Consider the following 17,137-nt stretch of genomic DNA (forward strand, 5'->3'; position numbering starts at 1 on the left):
ACCCATGGGTGACCATGGACCCCCTCAACTCCCAGATCCAGACCAAGCCCAAGCACTTCCTCTGCTGCACCCTCATGCGCAGGCCCCCGGGCCATGGCTCCCCATTCTCCAATACCATTGTAGACCGCAGTGCACCCCAGGGTCTCCCATACACCAACGACATCCTACTCGGTGAACTCGAGTTTCACCTGGACAATCCCAGTGACTATGACACCACCCCATCCTACATCAGACGCAAGCAGCAAGTCACCTCAACAAGCCACATAGCAGGACGCACGGTCGAGCATGTCACCTCCGCCAGCGGTAACTTCAACTACAGCCACAACACCGGACTCTCCTGGACTGACCATCATTGGTAACATCACGTCTTCACCTTGCCCACCGGACGCCACCGCCATAATCCCACCCCCTCGCAGCTGGATCAAGGCCACTGAAGAATGCCTTGTCAACTCCCTCCGAACCAACACTCCACCAATGCTTCCAAATAATGACACCGCAACACGCAAACAACACCGCTGGATCTCCAACAGGGCTGACATTCGGCCATCCCTCATGAACGGCACTGCGTCAGTACCTTCTGCCTGCCTGATGGCAGGCATGAGGGTGACACAGTGCCACTGGGATAGGCTGGCCCCATGCATTGATGGAGTTGCGTCATGATTGTGATACAAATGCGGCAATGCTCGACTTTAGCGCAGACAGATACGTCACGATTCCTGACGTATCTGTAATTACTTGCGTCATGAAGCAATGTCTAGTGAATACATCACATCCATGCTGTCCCAAGAAGGGCGTAGTGAGCAGTGTTGCAACGCTGTCTTGTCGCAGCGCTGCAACACTTTTCATGACTGGAGCCCAGGAATGCGCACTATCTTATTGACGGTGCGCATTCCTGCACTCTAGTTTTGTCGCAGGGCAGCGCTCCAACATTGCTTGCAGTGCTGTCCAGCACCAAAACCTGCTGAGATGAGGCCCCAAGTGTTATCCCCATTTTTAGGACCAGCTATTTTCTGGTCTTAAGTAACTGGCTCTAACTGCAGTTAGAGACAGTTTTTTTGAGCTTCAGGACTTCAAGGATCCCCTTGTGAATATGGAGTAGTGGGCTTTAGGGCCGTTTTTGCACAGGAATGCCTCTCCTGCATATAATTAACGCTAACAGAAATAGCGATCTTTATTTTTAACGTTTTCGCCTAAAAACTGTCGCTAACAGCTGTTAGCGACAGCTTGAGAATACGACAGATTTCTTTTTTTTTAATCAAACTCAACATATTGCTGATTTCTTTTTAATCTGGGATTTAATGTACATTTTCAGATGAGAATAGCTTAATACATAGAACTGCTTCATCAATTCGATGCTTAAACAGCAGTTATAGTTCTGCTCTGGTGACCTGTCTTTCATATTGATGTTGACTTTCGCAATAGCCATTGCGAGCTCACAACTATCCTCTAATAAATTATGACATTAAAGTAATGACACTTTCTTTTTACAAAACACATTGACTCCTCTTCGGAGCCATTTCAAGATGCACAGCCGTTAGAGAATGAATCAAATCAATCAAAAGTTTCTTATTCTTTACTCTTCGTTTTATCCATCATGTACTCGGTATCTTATTCTCAAATTATTCAATTCATTTTACTCATTCCATTATCTTTGTTCCAATCAAAACGTAGGAGGCTTTATGTTGTCCACATGCCACATCTTTATTAAAATTACCCAATGCATTTCGGGATGAAATCCCTTCTTCAGGGGTATCTAGAACACAAAATTAATATTTAAAAACCTTTTAACATCAACATTACTGTTTTAGTGCAACGACATAATGTTAACAGTTTCTGTCCCTGTATCTACATCACAGCAACTAATGCTTGTTTGTACTCCTGGCTCTGTCTTTGAAACTGTGAAATCTTTTTGATATGTGCAATTGAAAAACTTGAAAAAACCACAAGCTTAATAGTTGAACCTCCTCTACAATCCTTGTAGTCTCCCTTCTGCTTCCAAACGCTTGTCGTAACAAATGCAACAAAGCGCATTAAAAATACATGAGATTCGCTGCTGCACCCTGTTCGGACGCTTACCGTGACATGTGCTACATCGCGCATTTAAAATCCACCCAGTTCACTCTTTAACCCTGTTCCAGGGCGCTTCTCCACATCACGCCGCAGCCCCGACTTCTTCGCTGTTAAGCCAAAACCATTACTGAAAGCCAGTGCAATTTATCTCCCTCCCGCGTGATTCTCCCCAGGTGAACAATCACGTGCACACTGTTCTACTGGACCCAGCCAATGCTGAAGACATTGGCTGATCCAATCTCATGTGAAAAACTACAAGTCCCAGAACCTCACCCCACGGTTTCTGTCTTGTTTTCCCTGCCCGTCTATGAACCAGCATGATCGTCTGCAAATATCACTATTCATTACAAATGTTTGTGAATGCGTATACTGCTCAAGCAATTTTTAACTGTATTTGCTGTGTTGAAACAACTCAATCATGCACAATGCCAGTTTCGTTTATAATGTCAATGCGTTTTCCTTTTGTGGCTGAATAACCACTCCTACGATGAAAGTTTTGTTTTGTAATTCCATTTAAACGTCCTTTAATGTCCTTGTGCTTCTCAGAATTTCCTCAAGGGTGCAATCTCACAGCGGACAGATTCTATGGTAAACAATGTGAGGTAGTGAGATGCACACCGGCGTACTCCAGAATTTGGACACGTAACTCTTTCAAACTGTGTTTGTAACGCGCAACTGGACGGAGCGCGTGTCAAGTTTGCACGCCAAACACAGTTTGAAAGAGTTACGTGTCCAAATTCTGGAGTACGCCGGTGTGCATCTCACTACCTCACATTGTTTACCATAGAATCTGTCCGCTGTGAGATTGCACCCTTGAGGAAATTCTGAGAAGCACAAGGACATTAAAGGACGTTTAAATGGAATTACAAAACAAAACTTTCATCGTAGGAGTGGTTATTCAGCCACAAAAGGAAAACGCATTGACATTATAAACGAAACTGGCATTGTGCATGATTGAGTTGTTTCAACACAGCAAATACAGTTAAAAATTGCTTGAGCAGTATACGCATTCACAAACATTTGTAATGAATAGTGATATTTGCAGACGATCATGCTGGTTCATAGACGGGCAGGGAAAACAAGACAGAAACCGTGGGGTGAGGTTCTGGGACTTGTAGTTTTTCACATGAGATTGGATCAGCCAATGTCTTCAGCATTGGCTGGGTCCAGTAGAACAGTGTGCACGTGATTGTTCACCTGGGGAGAATCACGCGGGAGGGAGATAAATTGCACTGGCTTTCAGTAATGGTTTTGGCTTAACAGCGAAGAAGTCGGGGCTGCGGCGTGATGTGGAGAAGCGCCCTGGAACAGGGTTAAAGAGTGAACTGGGTGGATTTTAAATGCGCGATGTAGCACATGTCACGGTAAGCGTCCGAACAGGGTGCAGCAGCGAATCTCATGTATTTTTAATGCGCTTTGTTGCATTTGTTACGACAAGCGTTTGGAAGCAGAAGGGAGACTACAAGGATTGTAGAGGAGGTTCAACTATTAAGCTTGTGGTTTTTTCAAGTTTTTCAATTGCACATATCAAAAAGATTTCACAGTTTCAAAGACAGAGCCAGGAGTACAAACAAGCATTAGTTGCTGTGATGTAGATACAGGGACAGAAACTGTTAACATTATGTCGTTGCACTAAAACAGTAATGTTGATGTTAAAAGGTTTTTAAATATTAATTTTGTGTTCTAGATACCCCTGAAGAAGGGATTTCATCCCGAAATGCATTGGGTAATTTTAATAAAGATGTGGCATGTGGACAACATAAAGCCTCCTACGTTTTGATTGGAACAAAGATAATGGAATGAGTAAAATGAATTGAATAATTTGAGAATAAGATACCGAGTACATGATGGATAAAACGAAGAGTAAAGAATAAGAAACTTTTGATTGATTTGATTCATTCTCTAACGGCTGTGCATCTTGAAATGGCTCCGAAGAGGAGTCAATGTGTTTTGTTTAAGTTGTAACGCGCAACTGGACGGAGCGCGTGTTAAGTTTGCACGCCAAACACAGTTTGAAAGAGTTACGTGTCCAAATTCTGGAGTACGCCGGTGTGCATCTCACTACCTCACATTACTTTCTTTTTACAGTCAAATAATGATGTCACAACTAAATTGCGTAAAAAAATGAAATACAGCTATTTATACACCTATTGCAGGATCTTGAGTTCTATAAACAAAATAGAGGAAAATGTCCTCATAAATTTTACATGCATCTATTAACTAGAAATTGGTCATGAGGCCGCAGCCTGAGCACCCTTATGAGATCACAGTACTATGAGGCGATAATATAATAATCCACATTTGTAAAGCACGAACAATCACCCGTAAGGGTCTCTAGGCACCGTCGGGAAGATTAAGCAAGCTATTGCCCAGAGTCACATGGTGCTGGGCTAATCTGCCTCCGGTGCCGGGGATCGAACTGTGATCTCCAGATTCCGGAGTCAGTCGCCCTGGCAGCGGCGCCACACCTCTTCCTAAGATGAGCTGCTATATCATTTTAATGTACAGTGAAGGGGTACATTTTTAATTCAATAAATATTTTGCTACACTGTTCCACACAGTGTTAAGATTTCACCAGTCAGGCTTAAGTAGGCCACCACATTCTTGTTGGGTAAATTATGGCACTTTAAAGACTACATATCCCCAAAAATTAACTGGATGCATTGCCCAAACCTGACCTGCGACTCTTACTAAGCAACATTAATTTGTTGCCCGCAAGCCTGTTAGACTGATTATAGGTATTCCTTTCTGACAAAGAAAAAAACAAGAATCCATTCTAATGGGTAACATTAAATCCTATTTTCTATCTGCATGTCTGAGGTTCACATTTAGGTGTTTTTCAACATGAATTTGGTCTTTTTAAAGAAGAGAAAATGAGTACTACTGAGGTTGTGCGCCAGATCGCCAATTACAATGTGTGCTTTGCGGGCAGTAACTACTAGTAACGGACAAGACAACAACAAGAACATTTTTGTCACCCCAATCCTGATAGTCACAGATTTTTGGGGGATGTTGTTGAAACAAGCGCTCCACTTTTCCTAGATTCCTAAATGTGTGTCTAACCACCCCATTACACTCTCTTTCTATCTTCAGAACGACTCAGGACAAGAGATGCCTGATACTATCCTGTTTGTAAAAAGACTGGTGTGCTGAAATTACTATTTATCCAGATCCTTTTTGTTAGATTTGGGGGTCTCTAGTTGGCAGAGGTAGGTACCTTTGACTAATAGGGACTCTTGCGTCTAGTCAGGGTAAGGGGTAAACTCCTAAAATAACCCCTGCTCACCCCCTTGGTAGCCTGGCACAGGCAGACAGGCTTATCTCAGAGGCAGTGTGTAAAGCATTTGGGAACACATACAGTAGTCAAGTGACAACACTACAGATGGACACCACACAAGTTTTATATAAAAAATAAGTATTCTTTATATAGACTTATCACAAGACCACAAATGACAAAAATCCACAATACTGTACTTTAAAATGGTAGAGTAAGCTTAGTTCTCTTAAGATGGTAAATGCGAAACTCAGAGTTCAATGTACCTTAAGATGCGTAACGCAAGATAATGAAAGTGTTGCAACGATGGTGATGCGTTGAAGATCTGGTGCAAAGAAACAAAGATGGCACTTTCTTCTTGATGCGACATGCTACCCGGTGATGCGGCGGCGTCTGCTGCGACATCGATCCTCTTCACCGGCGATGCGAGATGCTTCCACAATGATGCGAGCCATGACAGGCCCTGCGACACTCTTCCCAGTGATGTGGCGGCGTCTGCTGCAACGTCGATCCTCTTCCCTGGCGATGAGCTGCGACAGGCCCTGCGACATGCTTCCCAGAGATGCTGCGGCATCTGCTGCGACACCGATCCTCTTCTCCGGCGACGAGCCATGACAAGCCCTGCGACACGCTCCCCAGTGATGCGGCGGCATCTGCTGCGACGTCGATCCTCTCCCCTGGCGATGCGAGGCGCCTCGGTGGACCTGCGATGACTCAACGATTCTTCGGTGACATGCTTCCCGGTGATGCGGCGGCTTCTGCTGCGACGTCGATCCTCTTCTCCAGTGATGCGAGGTGCTTCGCGTTGTGAAGCGGCAGTGGCAGTTCGGCAACACGCTTCTTGCTTGTGAGTCGCGCTTCCAGTTCCTTGCGACACGCAGTCCCTCAGAAAAACATGCAAAACAGCAGTCACTTCCAAAGAACTCTTGGGGAGCTGGTGGGTGAAGTCTGTTGTCCCTGAGACTTCAGCAGGAGGCAAGCTTTTTTCTCAAGCCCTTGGAGATCCTTGACAAGTTGAATAAAGTACACAAGGTTCCTTTTCTCCTCTCTTTGGCAGTCAGGCAACCACTGCAGGCCAATCCCTCAAGTTTAGGGATAGTCTCTCCTCAGTCTCTCTGGTTCCGCTCCTCCGCAAAGGTTTCATCTTATTTCCCAAAGTGATCTAAAGTTCTGGGGTCTGGGTCCCCTTTTTATACACAATTTCTCTTTGTTCTCTGAAGGCAGAGAGGCCTTTGCCTAGTCCAAACCAGTTCTGGTCAGTCCTGGAGAACTTTGCTGACAGGATTCCTTCTTTCCTTTCACAGTGCAGGGCAGAGACATCAGACGCACCACATGAGGTGGAGCCAGCATTGTGGAGGGAAAGCACAGCTCTATTCAGGTCCCAGGTGCAACTCCTCCCAACCATCTACATGGAGATCTCCCTATTCAGCCCTGAGCTGACTCACCCTGTCTCCGGGAATTCCCCAGCCCCCTGGAATTCCCCAGCCCCTGTCACTCAAACTCCAGACAAGCAATACACAACCTAGCAGAGGCAGGTTTGGATGGTTAGACAAGAAAATACCTACTTTCTAAAAGTGGTATTTTCAATCACGGATAGTTAAAACCAACTTCACTAAAAGATGTATTTTATCATTCTGAGTTCAGGCATACTAAACTCAAATTTCTACCATGTTCCCTGAGTCAGTTAGGATTATAAGATGTAATAATCAAACTGCCCATTCAGGCCTATGGGGAACAGATTGCCTTGCAATAGTGAAAAACGAAAATGGCTGTAATTCACTATTAGGACGTGCCACACACACCAGGACATGTCCTACCTTATACTTACAAAGCACCCTGCCCTTGGGCCTACCATAGGGGTGTCTGATATGAAGAAAAGGGAAGGTGTAGGGACTGGCAAGTGGGTGCACTTGCTCAGTGAGCATGGCAGTACTAGACTGCACACAGGCTCTGCAATGGCAAGCCTTAGACACACTTTAACAGGCTGCTTCTGTGGGTGGCACAACCAGTGCTGCAAGCCCACTAGCAGCATTTGGTTTACAAGCCCTGGGCACACTCAGTGCAATGTACTAGGGTCTGACAAGTAAACCAAACCAGCCAATCATAGAATCACTAATCCATACATCAATTTACAATAGGGAAAGCATATGCATTTTAGCACTGATCAGCAGTGATAAAGTGCCCATAGTCATAAAACAAACAAAAACAGGTCAGAGAAAATACAGGAGGAAGCAAAAAGTTCAGGGATGACCCTGCAAAAAGGGTCAAGTCCAACACTTTTTGATTTGTCCAGGTGGCAGCACACTGAAAAGCATCATGACTGCCATCATCCCTGAAAAGTTGGCAAAGCTTCATCTCTGGTTGTCTTTTCCAAATCCTTTCTGCCTTGAGAACTTATCCCGTAAGATAAAGCAAGTGTATGTGAGCAACCTAATGAAAGACATGTAGAGGTGGAGCCTGCTGACACAAGAACTAAACCCTACTAACTGAGATTGCTGACAACAATATGCCAAAATGCTGGACTCTTTGAGCCGAGACTGATATTGTGCCAAGCCAGATCTAGCTACAAGCCAATGTGATTTTCCAATGCATCTTCTCTGTTCAGAACAGAGCACTCGGGTAAGGTTCTATTGGATCTATTGCAGTTGGAAGCTGATGCTGCCCCAGATATCATCACAATCACACCCACCTTCTTGGGGGCAGTTGGTGATTTTTAGCAGTGACTCTGTTTTTTGGACTCTAGACCTCAGATCTTGGGCCTTGACACATAGTCCTGGTCACTGACCTCGTTGTTCCCATTCTTCGAACAACTGCTCTCCCATGTGCGCATCTTCTTTTTTGTATATAAATAGCACACTTGCGGCTGCCTCATGGATCAGTTAACTTGTGCTTGTAATTTCACTGCCAAAATAATTATGCTTGTGAGTTTGCCTGTGGAGTAGGCGTGCTCATGTTTCCTGCTTCACATCTCTTATATCAACCTTTCCCAGAGTCATGGAGCTCACTGTCCTGGTTCTCTTAGTAGGAAAGATAGCAGGAGTGGTATCTTCTTTAATTTGCCAGAATCATGTAATATCCCTATTACTAACATCATGGAAGCTAACTTGGATGTCTCTCTTGCTCCCTCAGAAGTGGTTAAAGAGGTCTTTCAGTCTTTGTTTTCTAAATCTGAATGCATGATAAGTTTAATAAAAACATGAAATAATTGCAGTAAATAAATGCAGGGAAACAATAACGTTTTAGCAACTGGTCAACCAATAAAGCAAAACAATGTAATGGGGAAAAAGAGGGCTGGAGAGAAGGGGTATAAGATCACCTACAGGATTATCTGCAAGGCAGTGTGAAAACCCAAATTTGAGATACCAAATTCTCTATTAAAGTAACTCTCAACTTTACAAATTGTTTAATATAATATACCTAACCCACTGCCATCTCCTGACTTCTCACTGTAGTCTAATGTTATTCAGTTTTAGACCCACTGGCTCCCCTGTATTACCCTGCCTCGTTTTACTCAGGAAACATCCCCCAAGCACTTTTTAACCCCTTGAGTGCCCTGCCCTTTCCACGCCCTGTGCCGGGCGTTTCATTAGCGGGCGGGGCTCATGACGAGATAGTCTCGTCATGGGCACAGCGCAACCGCGGCCCATGACGAGACCATCTCGTCATGGGCACTCAAGAGGTTAAAGTGGTCTAAGATTTATCAGACCTTAGTCATATTTCTACCTCCCCCTCACTGTCTTCAGCTCAATGCCAGGAACTTGCCTTCTGTTACCTTGGTCACCACCAGAGCTGATAATATTAATCTAAAGCATGATAGACCCATTCCTTCTTTGACTTTACCCCCAACTAGAGACACAAACACCTTAGGGACAAGGGAGGTGCCCACAAGACTGCAGTTACTGCTTCCGTTGGACCACCCCCATCTGATGGACCTACTGTCATTTATCAAATCAGGCTCACCTGTAGACGTTCTCCCCCCAGAACTAAGCATCTTAAGCCTGCATTCCATGCAGCCAGTGATGGAACTCTTGAACTCCTCCTTATGCGAAGGGCAGTTAGCCCAGGCCTGGACACATGCCATGGTCCCCCCCTTGCTTAAAAAAAAACGTATTTGTACCCTGCATATTGATCGAATTTTAGACCTATCACTCTGTTCCCCATTTTTCTAGAATACTCGAAAAACATGTACATTCTCAGCTTACTTCATTTGTGGGAACTAGGGCGCCCTCCACCCCTCCAAGTCTGGTTTCCGAGCAGGGCACAGCACCAAAACTGCCCTTTTGGAAGGCATAGAACATATAGGATGACTCGTGGACTCAGATTTTACAGCCGCTCGGATACTATTAGATCTCAGCGCCGCTTTCAACACCGTGTCCCATGCTATTCTGGTAGAAGGGCTGATCCAATTGGGCCTCCAAGGCACGGTCTTGGAATGGCATTCCTCCTTCCTGACAGACCATACATTCCAGAATTACTCAACAAACACAGCATCGTAACCCCTCTAACTGACCTTGGGAGTTCCTCAGGGATCCGGCCTCAGCCCCATACTTTTCGACAGACCTCGTGGAAATATGTGGGCTAACTCTGTACTTGTACGCAGATGACACCCAGATCATCTTCTCCTTGTCATCTGGGCGGGATCGCAACTCCTGCCTTGGCCTTGTCTCCAACTGGATGAATACCAACTCCCTGACACTAAACAAAGGCAAGGTCGAGGTGATGGTATTTGGAAAGAACCATTTGCTTTGGGGGCTCAATATTGGCCGACTGTGCTAGGAACACCACAATTCTCTCCAATAAAGTAAAGAATCTTGGCTTCTTGCATGACTCCACCCTGTCTATGAAGCCGCACGCCACCAAAGTTGCCTCTACATGCTTTGCTACTCTGAAATGGTTAAAGAAAATCCAGTGGCTATATCCCATTCTCTGCTCAAAGAGCAGACATCCAGGCTGTGATATTATCTACACTTGATTATGGCAACGTCTTATACCTGGGGGAAGACAAGGCTACTTTAAGACGCCTGCAGATGGTCTAGAATTTTGCCACCATGCTTCTGTTCCGCCTCCCAAAAAACTCCCCAAAATCTGGGCTTTCTCACCAACTCATCTGGCTCCCAGTGAACAAGCTAATAAAATTCAAAGCACTTTGCTTCATGCAGAAGATCTGCTCTTGTTCAGGACTACAGTATTTGCGAAAACAAATAACTCCATACTACCCAGCTCGCACCCTGCACTCAAGCAGTAGATTTCTGTGAATAGTTCTGAGAGTCAAAAACACCTGCATGGGCAGATACTCCTTTTTCTTTCTCTGACCTAGGCTATGGAACGCCCTCCCAGAGTCCTTAAGATGCTGTGCTTCCCTTTCCATCTTTCGCAGGAACTGAAAACGTAGCTCTTTTTAGCTCCTCCTAGACTGATCTACCTGCTCTCAAAGTGCTAGGAAACCCTGGCTAGGAAGCCATGCGCTATAAAAGAACTGTATAAAATTTTAATAAAAATAATGTCTGTTGTACTCAATACGTGCAAAATAAGGTTGATTTTGTCTTGTATTTAGAACCTTCATTATTGCAGCAAACTTGGGACACTCCTAAGCTATGGACATTGATGGCTTTCGTCACTTATTCACTTAAAAGACTCCATTTGATTTCCCTAGAGAAAACCACAACAGCTGGTGGGACCTAATATCAAAAGAGATTGTATTTTCTCCTCACCGTCTTCCCTAAATTCTGCAGGAAGAGTGAATAGTGGGCTATCCTGGTCAATTGAAATCACACCCAAATCAACTGAGAAGGTTGATGCATGGTAGTATGGACACCATACCCAATCTAATTATACTAGAAGGGATCCCACTGGCTCAACCATCTTAGATTAGATAAAAATATGCTGTGAATCATTTTAGTTTGTTAGTAACATTCAAGTAATTTTTTACTGATCTCAGTGATAATTCATTCCTTCAGTTAGATCTCGATCTATAGGCTCATCAAAATTACTTCTAGCATTTGGAGGATGCTCTACTGGAAGTGCAAATCTCATGCAAACAGTTATTTTGGTGCTTGAGGCATAGATGTAGTTTGAACTAAATGATTCAAGAAAGATCAAACATTAAGGGAAATACACTCACATTAAACTCCCAGCACAATAAGACTGGAGAATATGAAGACACTGTAAACTAATTAGTGACAAACATACATTTTACACGTCTCCTCTTTACTGAAAGTGACTTAAAAAGAGATTGCTTGAACAACTCACTTCAGAAAGAAATACTTTAATTCCCGGACAATTTGGAATTTATATTCCGGCCTACGCAAAATTCATAAGCTCACTGAGAAGAAGACTCAGTAAATACCATGCTCAGTCTATATTATTCTTTCAGGACCAAGCATGGACTGATATACACATGCAACATGTGAATGAAACTTTAGGAATTATTGCCTCTCTCCATAAGGGCACAAAAAGATCACAGTGAGCAATTGTATGAATTGCAAGTCTGATCAATATACAGTGCTATTATTTATAAGGTGTCATAATGAAGAATACAAAAAAGTGATGAATAGAATGCATGGATTACTCTCAGCCGATGGTAAACCAGGACTGGTTTCAGCCTAGGGCCTGTAGGAACAGGACATCCCGAACTGGCAAGCAGGGTCCTCTCTGAACCAGAAAACAAGCAACTCAAGCCAAGTTTGAGCATATTTGGGCATACTCAATCAGGTGCAGCCTAGCCACGTAGCCCGAAACTGATGTCCAGCTGCATGTCTTCCAGTTATGAGAGGACCTGCCTTAGCAGACTTGACTGTTCCTATTAGAGCAGGATAAAGATTTATTTGCATATAACGTGGGCTCATCTTAGGTTGGATGGCAGCCAAAAAAGCAATGGATTGGGATCTGGGAAATGGGCTTGTGTAATCACCAATAGCTAGGATTAATTTAAACATTCCACCCATCACTTTTTTGTATTCTTCATAGTGATGCTCTAGGTGTGCTGAGTAAGATCAGACATGGATCACTTGGAGTCTTGGTTCTCTAAAAACAATATTATCACCCTGGAATAATCACATTTTAGGCCAAACTCACCCACCTTGAATTATATTACCATGTTAAAAACAGTTTTAAATAAATATCTTCTGAATAGATGTCAACCAATTTACATAGCCCTTATAGATCTGTATACACCCTCTGACCATGCGGATAGGCCAACATTATGGCAGAAGTTATTAATTCATGACATCCCTAACAGTTTACTTCCACTTTTAATAGCGCTTCCACCTGGAGGCTGGTGTTGATGAGTGAGTATAGGGTACTTATTCCCTGAAACAAAATTAAGAATAGGCTGAAACAGAGTTGTCTCCTGGCCCCACTCCTATTTGCATTATATTCATACAAGTGCCCATTAGTCTTTGATATAATATTATTAATATTATTTTTATTTTTATTATTAGTAGTAATATTAATTATTATTAATATTATTATTATTATTATTATTATTATTATTATCATCATCATTATTATTATTATTATTATTATTATTATTATTATTCTTGACTTATAGAGTGAGACTATAACCTAAAAATGCATCCTGGCGCTAGCTAAAGAAAACGTTTGCACTTGAGTAGTATACAGTAGCTCTTTACCAGGTTTTAAGGGCTACTATCAAAGTGAGAGGATTGTAAATCGCTCAAAGGGTGGGTGGAAAGATTCCAGAGCTGAGCCACCTACACTGAAAAAACTCACCCATTTGATCGAGCCTTTCCTTAGCAAGGCACCTGAATAAGGCTAGCATTGGTGTAGCATAGCGATCTTGAGGGACTGTAATGGCAGAATTTATTTGAGAGAAAGTGTGGTCCTACTAGATACAAAGTCCTGTGGGCCATACAGAGAGTAACTTGGGCACAGCAAGCCAAAGGAGTGAATCTAGTGCTGCTGTAGTGGAGCCGTTCGAGGAACCAGGAGGTCAATCTTGGCCGTAGCTGACTGCAACTGAGACACTAGCATAACCAGATCCCTAGGAGCCACTAGAAACAATGGGGCATATTTACAAGGGTATCACCGGAGCGTCATTTTTTAGGACGTCCCGGTCGCACAATTCCCTGCTTCATATTTACAAAGTGACATTAAGTCACATTGCATGGCTTAATGCTGCTTTATAAATATTTCACTCTCTCACGTAGGTATCTAAGTGAAAGGGGTGTGCAACGGGTGTTGCTGTGGGCATTCAACTGCAACACCCTTTGCTTTTTGACTTTGCGCCAGATTTACAAGGATGTGTAAATCTGAGGCATCGCCAAAAACAAAACCACTGAATAGCATGAGTTAGATTGGAGCAACAAGAGAAATACTTTTCTTTCTCCTCGGTTTGCTCTTTCTGTGTGTGCTGCATCCTGCCGACACAGGCACCCTTGCACCAACGTGACAGGGTGTCTGTGCTGGCGCAAGGCAGCTTTGTTTAGCACCAGCTCAAGTGAAAACACAGGAATGCGCCATTTTTGAATGACGCAGCATGGTGCAGCTAAATTGCTTGCAGCGCTCCACCATCTCTTTGTAACTATACCCCAAAGTGTTTCCATAGTCGAGTCTGCTCAGAGTAGCATTCTGAACTATCATTCGTTGACATTGGAGGGAATTAGAGGCAAGATTTTTAAGTTGAATCCTAATTAGCTAAAATCATGAGGCACAGGTAATCTGAGGCAAAATCCTAACTTTATCACAGAAGTCATTTAGGAGTACTAAAGTTAGGATTTTGTCTCAGTTAATCTTAAATTTTGGTCTTAAGTTAAATTTAGCACAAATTTAAGTTTAACTGAGACAAAATCCTAACTCTACGACTAGGATTTTGTCTCAGTTAAATTTAAGTTTGTCTTAAGTTTAACTTAAGACTAAAACTTAAGTTTAACTGAGACAAAATCCTAACTTTAGTACTCTTAAATGCCTTCTGTGAATACCGAAAGTCGTAAAGTTAGGATTTTGTCTCAGATTACTTTTGTGAATCGGGCCCAGAGTTTATTAACATCGATATTGAGTGATAGATCACAGTCCATCTGCACCCCAAAGTTACGAAATGAAGTTACTCCCATTGGAGCTACATTGTTTTTTGTTGGCCAAAATTTGTGGGCAAGGGAGAAATAGGTTTCCCTGAATGACAAAGCATTAACTGCATCTTATCAGTGTTAAATTTGAGTGAGTTGCTCTCAATCAGCCAGAGATATCCTGTATGCAGTCATGAAATGCAGACATTGCGTGTTGGGATCCCTTGTCAAAGGTGATGATCAATTGTGTCATGTGCATAGTTGACAAACTTTACTCAATGGGATCTACTCAGGAGAGCTAGTGGTCTAAGAAAGACATTAAACAATGTTGGGCTTAGACAAAATCCCTGGGGCACCACCTAGATGACTGGTTTGAAAGTGGACCAATAAGGAGGAAAATGCAGTGCCTGAGTTCTGTCCTCCTGATATGACTTGCACCATCTGAACACCAGGCGTCTGACCCCCAACACTGAAAGTTTGGAGATCAATAATTGATGGTTGACTTATTGAATGTAACAGACAAGTTAAGCAGCACTAAGTTTACCTAATGCCACATCCACTGCCATATGAAGATCATCTAGCACTGTTGTGAGTGAAATTTCAGTTCCATGTATTGGGAAGGCTGCACTGTGCTTCATCACAGAGGGAATGTTCTTCTAAGTACTCAAACAACCTCATATTGATGTACTTTTTTCAGTATTTTAGCTGAGCTTTCACTGAGTAAAGTGATATGGGTCTAAGCTTGCTGAGGATTGTAAGATCAGCAGGGCTTTTTTAAAGAGCTATAGCCTGTTTCCAGTCTACTGCCATTGTAACTGTTTGCAGATAAAGATTGTGGATGGTCAAAAGGGAGTAGAAAGAATGTTGAATAACCTTTTCAAAATTCTAGGTGTAAAAGGGTCAAGTGGAGACCCAGATGTGATAGAATTCACAATATTGGTGAGATCTGCCTCTGACAGTAAACCATAATAGCCTTATCACAACTGAACGCTGAAAGAGCAGGCGTCGATCAAAGTTCTCTGTATGTGAGTTAAGAGATGCTATGATGCTTTTTACTTTATTGTTGAAGAAATCAGCTAAATTATCACATTGCAGTTGTGTAGGCATAACCTGCTGAGGTGCACAGGGTGGATTAGACAATGATCGGGCAATATAAAAGATTTCCTTAGCCACATTAGGGGTCTCTACTATGAATTTTACAAAAAACTACAGAAAACTCTGCTTCTTTTGCTTTAATCAGTTTTTTATAGTTCGTCAAAGCTGATTTGCTTTCAAGTATACACAATATGAAGTAATTGATGCACCATACTTTTTCTGCTTTTTTACAGGAGTGCTTGGCTTCCCTTAGGGAGTCATTCTACTAAGGAGCTGAAGGACAAGAACGAGGGACCTTTTCTTTTTTTAAAAGGTAGCACCATGTCCACTGCTCTCGTTAATTAATTTTGTTTTTTCTCAACTCTTCCATAACTGAACAATCAGACTGAATGGCAAGGGGAGTGCTAGCATTCATATTGAACTGAATGAGATAATTTGGACAAGGCCCACTAAGCTATTAGCAGCATGCTATCTATGACTTTAAGGTAGTTGGATGTCCAATGACTCAAAACGAAAAATAAGAAATTAATGTTCTGTCTAGTTTTGGGGTATTATGTCCAAGACTGTAATCACTCAGTAGTGAGCAAAAATCAAATCTAATGTGCAACCTAGATTTTGAGTAGGTAGGATAATCAATTGTTACTAAATAATTTATTACATTTGATGTTACAGGATTACAAACATCTTCTGCACAGAATTTAAAAATGACCCAAATTGAAAAAGGCTGAATAAGATAGCAGTAGTGGCTCCAGAAAGTTGGCTAAAGAATGTGAAAAGCCGCTCTGTGTCCTCGGGCGAGGGGGGCAGTAAGAGAGAGCTGTGGTGCATGAAGCAGAGAGGCAATTGGAAAACCAAGGAGTTCTACTGTATTAAAATCCCCTAAATGTGATGGCTTCAGTAAGAAAGATAATTTGAATATAACCGAAATAAAAACTCCTCTGCTTCCTAGTCATGGCAAGTGTAAGATCCCATATCCCTTCATGACAGGTTTCACCTAAATCTGGGTTAGAGTAATTAAAAGACCATGGGGCAGATTTACAAGACCCTTGCGCCACTTTTGAAACATTTTTACCATGGGAAAAGTGACGCAAAAGTGGCGCAGGGGTCTTGTAAATCTGCCCCCATGTTTTTGTCTCAAATTGTAGATCCATACTCGTGGAGGATTAAAGAAAGTTTATTTCTCTTGCATGCTTGACTAAGGAACAAGTGTTTATTAATCCACATTTTATACAGTTTCAGGGTAGCACAATAGTATAGGGGTGTTTTTCTCTAAAAGGTAGGACTGGCCCATAACTCGGGGTACGTAGAGGAAGAGATGTTGACCTTATAAGAAATAAGTGGAGAAACCCCAATGTTACCTCTTATGTCCAGGAGCTCCTCCTTGTAGTAGCACAATTTGTATGTAGCCTTCTGCGCAGTCAACATGTTGGAAAACAAACAGGAAGCACTGCATGGTTATATTAGATACATTTATATATTCTGTATTGCGAGTCAAGTTTACATTTCTGTATTGGTTTTTACTGTATTTTTATCATGTTTTATATCTTTTATGTTTATTTATTTAAGCGAATAAAGAAAATGTTCTTCTTCTTCTATATTACATACAAATGTATTACATATATTCCCCCCAATTAGGTGGATGCCACCTGCGTACCTTATTCAATTCTGACAACAT

Source organism: Triturus cristatus, chromosome 12 (genome assembly GCF_964204655.1).
Source record: "Triturus cristatus chromosome 12, aTriCri1.1, whole genome shotgun sequence".
Classification (NCBI taxonomy): domain Eukaryota; kingdom Metazoa; phylum Chordata; class Amphibia; order Caudata; family Salamandridae; genus Triturus; species Triturus cristatus.